Here is a 10200-nt window from a genome sequence, read left to right as displayed (position 1 = left end):
CTGGGGTGGGCAGCAGTCCAGACCAGCCACCATCAGGGGGCGCTGCCGGCCGTGGGCCTTGGCCCGGGGCAGAGAGGGAGGTGACCGTGGGGCCAGCCCACAGGGCATCCAGGACCCCGGAGGTGGAGGGCATGTTTGCTCTCAGCATTGGAAGGAAAGTGCCTGGTGCTGGGACAAGGGCCAGGCTGGGACAGGAACCGTGGGGCCGCCCGGGCTCCAGACCCCCCACTCACGGCCCTCCTGTCTCCTGTCCCACGGTGTCCCCCATCCCTGGGGCACCTCCTGTCGGGCCTCTTCTCTAGAACGCCAGGGCGTTCCTGTGCTCTAGAACCTGCCCCCACCCACAGTGGTGGAGCCCAAGCCCGGGCGGGCGGGCCCCCAGGATGCCGCCGTCCAGCCATGAGCCTCTGTTCTAAAACCACTTCTCCGAGCGGCCTCCCGGACACCCCAAACCAGCTGTGTCTGGGGGCCCTCGCTAGCCCTGCCCGGGCCCCCTGGAAGCGAGGCCCACACAGAAGTGTCCCCCCCACACAGAGGCCACCCTCGCTGCCCCCCGGCAGGCCCGCCTGACCGCCCCCACCGACCAACAGCCTCCTGCCCAGAGGCCTGTGATGCCTCCAGGCCACTGGCCGCGCCCCCTCCTCCGCCCCGTTCTCCTGCGTGAGGCACGGGTTGGGGGCACTTGCCCCTGGAGGGCATCCTCCTGGGTGTCCCTGCACCAGGCCCCACGGCACTGGCCAGCAGAGGGTGTGGGCCAGGTACGCGGCACCCCCCACGCCCGCCCAGCCCCAGGTCCTGCCACTCGGAAGCAGGGCTCTGGGCCCCTGCTCGGCATGCTGGCCCCTTCCCCAGAATGCCCCGGGCTCCTGCTCTCGACATACAGTCCCCCCCACCCTACTCCAAACCTAGTAACCCCTTCCCCGGCACCCCATCTACCCGCCCCACCCCTCCCCTGCAAGGAACCCCCACCGCACTCTTGGGCAGGTGCTCCACAGCTCACCCCCCACCCAGAGGAGCTTCCAGAGCCAAAGGCCGCTGGTGGGGAAGAGGCTGGGCAGGGCTCAGGGGACGGGGATGGCAGGGGGACCGAGGCCTGAGTAGACAGGGCCGGGCAGACCTGCAGCCGGCAGGCTTCCCAGCTCCTGGGGCTCAGAGCTGCTGCTCGTCCGTGGCCTCACCCACCCACAGGCCCATCCGGCCGAGGGGGCAGGGGCCGTGTGGCTGCCCGGCTCCCGCTCGTCCTGGCAGAGTCAGGGCTGCCCCGAGGGGTCGGCAGTGGCAACCTTCTCACCCAGCTTGGCCGGCCTGCCTGCCAGCCGCCAGGGCCCCATCCCCCGTGGGGGCCTCTCTGAGCCAGGCCAGGAGTCTGCCCAGGGAAGGCCACTGGGGGCAACTGGCCGTGCTGAGGACACGGCCGCCGGGCCGCGTCCTGGGCCAGGAGCCTCTCTTCAGGACAAAGGGGCCTTGTGCGGCTGAATGGCTGTTTATCCTGGAGCCTGAGTTAACTCGGGGCTGCAAGGCCGGGCAGGCCTGGCACTGGGCTTCCCCCGGGAAACACGGCCAAGCCAGGCATGCCGCCGTGGGGCTGAAGTTCCATGCCCCTGCGTGCTCTGCATGGGACACCAGCGGCGCCCTGGGGCCTCGGGCCAGGACGGGGGCATGGGGACTCGGGGGCCGTCCTGGGCGCTGCCTCCCATCCCCGGGGCTGAGCAGGGGGGACGTCGTGTCACCAGGGCAGCAGCCGTGGCCACAGAGGCCTTGTGGACAGGACCCCCAGGGGCTGCCCCCACCTTCCTAGAGCGCAGGAGCAGAGGGCCTCCCCAACCTGCAGACACTCCCTCTCTTACGGATTGTTTGCGTCCCCCAGACTACTCCGTGGAAGCCCTGAGCCCCGGCGGGATGGCATCGGTGGGGGCCCTCAGGCGGGGGTGAGGTGAGGGATCCCCCAGATGGGATCCGTGTCCTCACAGAAGAGGAGAGGGGAGAGGTCGCTGGCCTCCTGGTGAGGACACCGCGAGAAGGTGGCCGTCTGCAGGCCGCCACCTCGATCTCAGACTTCAGCCTCCAGAACCGTGAGAAACAACGGTCTGCCGCTGAAGGCCCGGTCCGCGGGGTTTTGTGATGGCGGCCGAGCGACAGAGACACCGTGACTGGGACTGCCCAGCCCAAGGCCCGTCCACCACCCCACCTGTGGCCATCCACACCCCGCTGACAGGGTCCCCTGGCCAGGGGCTGCCAGCCACGTGGCTCCGGCCCCATGGGGGAGGAGCAGGATGGGGGTGCAGGGGGACTGGCCACCCTCAGTGCCCCCCAACTCCCTACCCACCTGAAGGTGACTGCGGCTCTCTCCAGCAATGGCCTCCCCCTGAAGTCAGGTGCTGCGTCCCCTAACAGCTGCCCCCAGCCCAGGCTGAGCCCCAAACTCTCCTTGGCCCCTCAGAAGGGAGGAGGATTTCCGCGTGGCCCAGCGGGTACCCAGAAGGTCCCATCTGTGCCTCTGCCCTCTGGGAAGACCAGATAGCATTTATGCCGCGTGTGCCCGTGGGCCCTGGGTGTGCACACGCGGGCTCTGAGCTCCCTCACTGGCCCCTCAGGCTCCTGTCACCTGCGCCCTGGGGCGGTCCTGGCAGGGTGGAGGCCGACGAGCCACCACACACTTGGGAGCAGGGGCTGGAGACAGGCGGCCACCAGGGCCAGTGGGCTGCACTGGGCCAGAGAAGGGGGTCCTGGCTCAGCGGAGGCTGCCCTGGGGGCCCTGCTGGGGCGTGAGGTGTGCCCATGAGGTGGCGAGCACGCCTGTAGGGGCCGCACGTGTGGGGACAGCCGCACGCACCCGGGCCTGCTTCCCAGAGGCCTCCCTTCCCAGGACCCCAGAGCCCAGGAGCCGGGTGCTGACCAAGGCGGTTAAGGCTGTGAGGGCGCCATTGGGCCTGGCAGCCTGCAGGGGGCGCCATTGGGCTGACTTGAGCCACCTCCAGCGGAGCAGGGACCTCGCCGGGTGGTCAGACCCAGCCTCCACGCTGGGTGTCCTGGACCCTACCCTAGGGCATCAGGGGGCCACCTCCAGCCATCGGGGGCACTGGTCCTCACCCCTGCACCTACCCTCTGCCCTGTAGACCCCCATGCACCAACCCAGGCCCCCACAGACTCTGGAGGGCAGGCCCAGGCGCTGCAGGGGTGCCAGGTGAGGCCCACCGGGCCCAGAGCAGCCAGGGGGCCAGCTTCATCCGCTGTGGGTCTGGGCAAGCCAGAGACGGAGCTGCCAGAAGACGTCTATGGCAGGGCCCAGCCCCGTCTGGCCCTGGCCCGGTCCCTGTCCAGCGGTGTTCCGGGGGACGGGGTGTGCACCCTGGCCCCCGGCACCACCAGCCAGGCCCCAGGACACAGGGTGTGCTGGGCTCATGGCCCCCACCTCAGTAATACTTCCGGAGTGGGCCGGACTCTGAGAAGCACCCCTGCCCCGAGCCCAGCCCTGGGCTCCAGGCTGCACAGTTCACAGGTGTCGGCAGCCGGACCACGTGAGTGGGTGAATGTGTGGACACTAGGAGCTCCCCCGGCCCCGGGCACCCTGCTCTGGGACAGGGCGTGAGGTGAGCGCACCATGCCTCTTGCACACAGTGGGTGGGAAGACAGGGACAGAGCGAGTGAGGGGCGGGGCCCGCATGTCGGGGGCCAGGTTCCCGGAGGCGATGGCCTCTGACCCGACCACCCTGGCCTGCGTCCCCCCCCGGGGTCCGCTTGCTGCCTGTCCCCCGCCCCCCGCAGACACACCGGGCCCACCCTGGGCTGGGATCCTTGGGACTCGGGTGTCAGCTCGGCGGGGGCAGAGATGGGGCAGACAGGGTGCTCATGCTTCTCTTGACTGGGTGACCTGTGACACTCAGCTTCCCCGAGGAGGGGGCTCTGAGCTGGGCTGCAGACGGGTGGGCAGCCTGTGTGACTCTGGCCTAGGCCTGCTGTCTGCCGATGGGTCTCCAAAGGCACTCTGTCCGTCCACTCGTGGGAGGGGACCGGGCCCGCCTCGGGGGCTGTTCTGGCAGGACCCGCTGTGTGGGCAGCGTCCCGGGGGGCCTCTGGGATGGCGTTGGGGCTGTTCCTGCACACAGCCAGAGGGAGCCCAGGGGGTCCCACCAGAGGGCGGTCTTTCCCTGGCGTGCCAGGCTGCCAGGGCGCTCGGCGGGTGGGGCCTGGCGAGTCTCTAGGGACCCAGCCTGGGGCTGAAGCACAAGCGTCCCACGGGCAGACAGTGTCTCAGCCCTGTGGCGTGCAGGGCAGCCTGCGTGGGGTGTCGGCCTCAGGGCTGCCCAGAGCCCATCTGCCCCTCCTCCCTGCCCCTTGCACCCTGGCCAGAGCCAGCTGCTGAGGCCATGCCTGGCCCTCTCGGGGGCCCATGGCTGCAAGTCCTGACAGCAGGGCTGACCAGAAGGCAGTGGATGGTGCCAGGGTGGGGGGGCGCGGGCAGGGCCTGTCAGCTGTGGGTAGCACCCTGCCCAGACCCCTAATAGCCCCAAGAGGATGTGGGACCTCAGACCCTAAGACACTGCACACACACATCGTCCACACACGTAACAAACATGTGCAGAGGGCCTTCGTCGTTCCAAGCACTGTTCCCAGCCTTGGGGGTCCAGTCCCGGCCCTGATGGAGCCCACCTTCTGGTGCGGGGCGGGGTGAGGGGCAGAGAGTGCAGGAATCAGCAAGCAGCTACAGAACGTGCCGGGAGGTAGCAGTGCTGTGTGGGAGGTGGCAGAAGTGTCCCTCGGGGGTGTCTGAGCCAGCAAGATCGAGCTGCCTCTTCCAGGCCTCCCTGGCCTCCCCCCTACACAGCATGGGCACTAGGCCACTTCCGTGGAGCTTCCCGGGCAAGGGCACTCACTCCCCTCCCATGCCAGCCAGGCAGAAGCTCCAGGAACCCAGAGCAGCAGGGAGCATGGGAAGGGCACCAGGGAGGGCTGGCCCCCGTACCCTGCCAAGACCCCACATTCCCACGACGTGCAGGCAGCCCCCACCCCCGACTGGCCCGGCCGCTCACCAGTGGGCAGGTGGGTGGGGCAGCATCTGTCCTGGGAGACCAAAGATTGGGCTGGCCTGGCTCTGTCCCCTGCTCTTGGGACCCCAGGCAGGGCCCTCACCCTCTCTGGGCTATATAGAGGCCATGGGCCAGGGACCCTCGGGCTCCTCTGAACTTGGAAGGTGGCCTCCCACCAGGGTCCAGACCCATCCCCCTCAGATGGGCTGGGGCTGGATGGTGTCACCCTGCACCAGGCCAAGCAGCCAAAGCCGCCCCGACACTGGGCAGGCCCGAGGCGGGGGGCGCATCTTGCACAAGCACCATGCTGGGGAGGCCTCGGGGAATCAGAAACACATGGCCAGGCCAGCCCAGTGTCCCCGCATCCCTGCATCCAGGCCTCGGGCTGCTCACCCACAGAGCAGAGCCAGGGCGGGACCCACCAGGCCTTCCTGCCCCCACCCGCCCGTCTGCACCAGGACGTGCCATCCCGGCTCAGCCCCTGCACCACCCAGCTCAGTGCGTGTGCTTCCTCCACTCTGAGGCTCGTGCCTCCACGCCTGGCCTTGTCCGTGGAGGGTGGGCCCTCAAAGCTGTAGGTCAGGGTTGCTCCCAGGTGAGTGGCCCTCCCGCCCCGGTAGCCTGGGCCTCCGGGCTTCCCAGGGTCCTCGTGGGCATCCAGTCCTGGACGTGGCAGCACCCCGCGGGGGGGCAGGCTCTGGGCTCCCGTCACTGTGGAGGACAGCAAAACGAGCTGACCCTGCAGCCTGCCTCCAGGGCAGTGGGTTGGGCGTCCAGGCCCTGGTCACTCCATGCTGCTGTCAAGACCCAGGCCTGGGGACCCTGCCACCATTCCTCTTCGTGGGGTACAGCACTATGGGCCAGCCCAGCCTTGAGGGGCTTCCTGGAGGAGGGGGCTCCTGAGCTGGGATCTGGACGGAGAGTGGGCATGACCAGCAGAGGGCTCCTCTCCAAGAAGAGGCTGAACGCTGGTCAGTGCCTGACCGCCCAGCTTCTCAGTTGTGTAGGGGGTCGCTGTGTCCCCCTGGGGAGGCCTCACCCAGCCCCAGGGGCACCTGGGCCAGGCAGGCACAGGCCAGATCTGTGCCCGCCCTGACGTGCCCACCATGCCGCCGCTTCCCTCCGGGAGCGCACCCTACACGCCAGGTGCCGGCTCGCCTGCCAGGAGCATGATCTCACTGCACCCCCCTCAGCAGGGCGGGCCGGGCGGTACCCCACCCCACAGGCGACGTGACTTGCCCGAGGTCCCACAGCCATCTCGGCCGCTCCCAGCCCTGCCCTGATCATCGGCTTCCTGGAAAAGCCCAGGAGTTCCCGAGCCTCCGTGCCCTCACATGGACGGCGACGACCCAGAGCAGGGGCACTGATGGAACCCAGGACAGCTGGGCAGCTGGTGGGCATGGTGGACCAGAGCACCCAAAGAGGCGGCGACCCCGGGGCTCGGGACGCCCGGGGCTGGGCCTTGTCTGGCCGGGATCCCTGGGAGGGGAGGGCGGGCAAGCACGGTTGTTGTTGACATGTTTCCTCTGTCCCGTTTCTCCCGGGCTCCTCTCGCCAAGCAGGAAGTGCTGGGGCTCTCCCGCGGGCCACTGGCCAGGCCTTCTTGACGCTTCTGGGAACCCCCTCCCCACATGCTCAGAAAGCAGGAATGTGCCCGCACCCCGAGCCCGGGCTTGTCTGGCCCAAGGTGCCCCACCGGGCCCAGCCTGACGTGCCCCTCCCTCCTGCCAGGAACAGCCGGGCAAGGTCAGCTTCCTGGAGGAGGTGCCCTGGGCCTCGCTGGACACCAGCCCAAGGACTCTAGACAGGGACTTAGCTCGGGCAAGGGAGGAAGCTGAGGGAGACAGAGACCAGGGCACAGGGCTCTGGGGCCCCAGGCGGAGGCTTTTCTCTCTAGCGGTCCCCTCTCTCAGGGCTGGGCTCTGAACCCCATCTTCACAGTAGGGTCCCCAGATTCTAAGACCTGGGCCCAGGGCGGTAAGCAGTGAGGCCATGCCATTCTGCTGGTCACGCCAGCCGTGGTGCCCTTCACCTGGGACCACTCCGTCACGGAGCCCCGCTTGGCAAACCTGGCCAGGGCCTTACCTGCTGGGGGCTAGGGGGCTTCTCAGAGGAGCCTACCCGGAAAAGCTCCCGGAGTCCTAACGTGCCCTTCCAAGAGCTTCTGCTCACAGACCCTGGGCTCCCCAGCGACCCGGAGGCTCAGGGATGGTCCCACAGCGTGGGGACTTGGGCGGGGATTGAGGGGAGGGAGGCTGGCGCCCTGGCCGCAGGACCCACCTCCAGAGAAGCAACAGGGCCTCAGGAAGGCCCAGTGTGTGTGGGGGGGGGAGTTCTCAGAGGGTGGATGGCCAGGACAGTGACCTGTGGGGACTGGCCTGTGGGAGATCTGGGGAGGCAGTGGGGACACTTGGAGGAGCCCCAAGGGGCAGCCGCCACCAGGGCCCGGGGGAGGGATCCCCTGAGTGACTGGGGCTCTCTGAGGCAGGGCGTGGGACGATGTGGCCGTAGCAGGACTGGCAGGCTGCCCCCAGCCCGAAACTGCGGGAGGCAGGGTGTCCTGGCCATGCCCAGGTGCCCTCCCTGCAACGTGAACCGCGCACCCCCAGCCCCCAGGACTTTCTCCCGACGGGGGCAGCAGGGGTGCGTGGCCAGGCCAGGGCTGGTCACCCATTCTGAGGCTGGATAGGCGGGGTAGGGGCCCGGGACCTGCGCCGAAGGTCCCCGGGCCAGGCTGCTGGGGAGCGCTCCGTGGGAGGCCTGGCGCCTCAGGGCCCTCTCTGTCCACCCCCATCCCGGAGGGGCTGGAATGCTGGAGCCCCGCACAGTGACCGGACAGCAGACGCTTTGAGCAGGACTCTCCCAACATTCCCAGGCTGGCCCCCGCCCCCCCCCGGCCACCAAGGCCGGCTAAGGCCAGGGGGACGCCAGCGGGCTGGGGGCCAGAAGGGGGACAGGGCCTGGGGCTACCTTGGGTCCCTTGGGGGAACCTGAGCCCAGGGGGCGATGAGTGGCCTAGCACTGCAGCCTGAGGGCGTTCTGAAGGAGGAGGCGGCCGGCCCAGTGCCCTGCCCCTTGGGGCTGCCAGTTCCTGAGGCTTCAGGGGGTGGTTCCCTTCAGCTCCTGGAGCCAGCGGTTTGGCGGAGGAGCCTGGGCTGGGGGAGGGGCTGGCCTCAACCAGGCAGGCACCCATCCATGGCCCCCTCAAGCCCCAAACCCGTCCTGGGCACTTGAGGCCAGGATGACCCTCGAATCTCACAGACAGGGCTGTGTGGGGAAGGGGGGCCCACTCCACAATGGGGCTGCCAGCTAGGGGGGCTTCCTGGGGGAGGCAAGGCCTGCAGGATAAGGAACCCGGAGATGGAAGGGAGGAGCTCCCAGCGAGGAGGAGCAAGACAAAGCTGGGGGGTCTCAGTGCCTTCCAAAGGAGGGCAGGCAGGCCGGAGACGCCCCCCCAGAACAGGACAGAGACAAGGGGGCAGCGGGCATGGGCCTCAGAGGGCCCCCTGCCAGTGTCTTGACGGTCAAGGCCGGGAAGACAGGCCGCCGGGGCCGGGGTCAGATGCTCCCGTGCCTAGCGTCAGCGCGATCCTGTTTCATAACCAGCCTGGATTCTGCCCCAGCCAAAGAGAGAGCATAAAAACCCAATATATTTTAATTACATCTTTGAGGGCCACGAGCACAATCGTTTCCAGATGGGGACCCCAGTGATGACTGCCCTGTGCTCGGCCTGGGGTGGGGGGAGGGGAGGCCGGTCCAGGCCCCCTCCAGGGTAACAGTGGCTGCAGCCACTCAGAGCTCACGGCCCAGCTCACTGCCCACGGGGGAGTAGCTCTTACAGCTCATGGTTTCCATTTTACAGATGGGGAAACTGAGGCTCATGCCCGCTGGGCTGCACAGCCTGAGGCAGAGTCGGTACCCTGGCCCGGGGGCCCTTCCGGGCAGGGGGCTCCCTGAAGTGGGCAGGCCCTGGCCCCAGACCAGTGTGTCAGGGACACGGTCAGCAGAGGGCCTGGACCGCACTGCCCGGGGAAGGCCAGCTCCACGGCGACGGCCAAACCCTTGCTGACGGCTGAATGCAGCTCCATCCTGGCTCCCAGGGGGTCCGGCTGCTGCCTGGGACCCAGAGCTCCGGCCTGCCCCTCCAGCTCCCTCCAGGCAGGGACGACCCCGGGGGGCAGCCTCCTTCTCAGCTGCGAGAGACCTGGGGGCCAGCTGGAGGCCCTGGTCCTACCTGCTCAGGGGGGCCCAGCCCCAGAGGGCAGGGCACGCACAGGGTGGGCGGTGGGAGAGGAGGCCACTAGGCGGTCAGCGAGGAGGCTTCAGGAGCCTGCGAGCTAGTGAGGTTTCCCACTCGGCCCCCCTGGCCCTTCCTGTGGAGATGGCGGCTGGGGTCTGCCCAGCACCCCCCCGCACCCCGTTTTGCTGCCCCGCCACACCCCTCACCCCAGCCCAGCCAGGCTTGAGGAGGCAGGACAGCCACGGGCCCCTGCCCCTTGCATGGCAATCAGAGGACGGGCAGGACAGCGAGGGGCCTCGCGGGAGCCGAGATCCCGTTTCTGCCCATGCGCTGGCCTGAGGCCTCCCGCCCCAGTGGAGGAGGCGGCTGGGCCCAGAAGGCATGATGGTAGTAGGGAGGGTCTGGGGAGGGCAGCTGCGGGGTCCACGGTGGGGATGCCCTCACCCTCCAGGCTGGCTTGCGGATGCTGGCCGGGGCTGGGAACGCCAGCACACCGCCTCAGGAGCTCTGAGCCCCACGGCGCCTGGCCTCAGTGCCCCACCTATAAAATGGGCACGGGGCAGAGGGTCCCTCCCAGGGTGTCCAGGAAGGTGTGGAGGGGTGGCTGGGTCCTGTGGGACCCCGGCACCCCCGGCGACGGCCCTTGCCTCTCCTGGCCCCGTTCTCCAGGGAGGCTCCACCATGACCTCCCACCTTCGGTCACAGCCAGCATCCCAGAGGTGACCCAGCAAGGCCTGACTCCTCCAAAGTCCCCACCAGGGGCCGTGGGGGGGGGGGGGAGTGGAGAGATGGGCTTGGCCCCGGGCCAGGCTGCCCCAGCCAAGACCTGGCACAGCCGTCCAAGGATGGTGGCGGACGGTCTGTCCCTCCCAGCGCCCTGCCCACCCGATGACCCCAGGGTGACCCCGAGTGAACTGCAGCTGGCAGGGTCAA

Source organism: Mirounga leonina, unplaced genomic scaffold, assembly GCF_011800145.1.
Source record: "Mirounga leonina isolate KUSES-001 unplaced genomic scaffold, KU_Mleo_1.0 Mir_129, whole genome shotgun sequence".
NCBI classification, from domain to species: Eukaryota; Metazoa; Chordata; class Mammalia; order Carnivora; family Phocidae; genus Mirounga; species Mirounga leonina.
Note: the sequence above shows the minus strand (reverse complement) of the source record.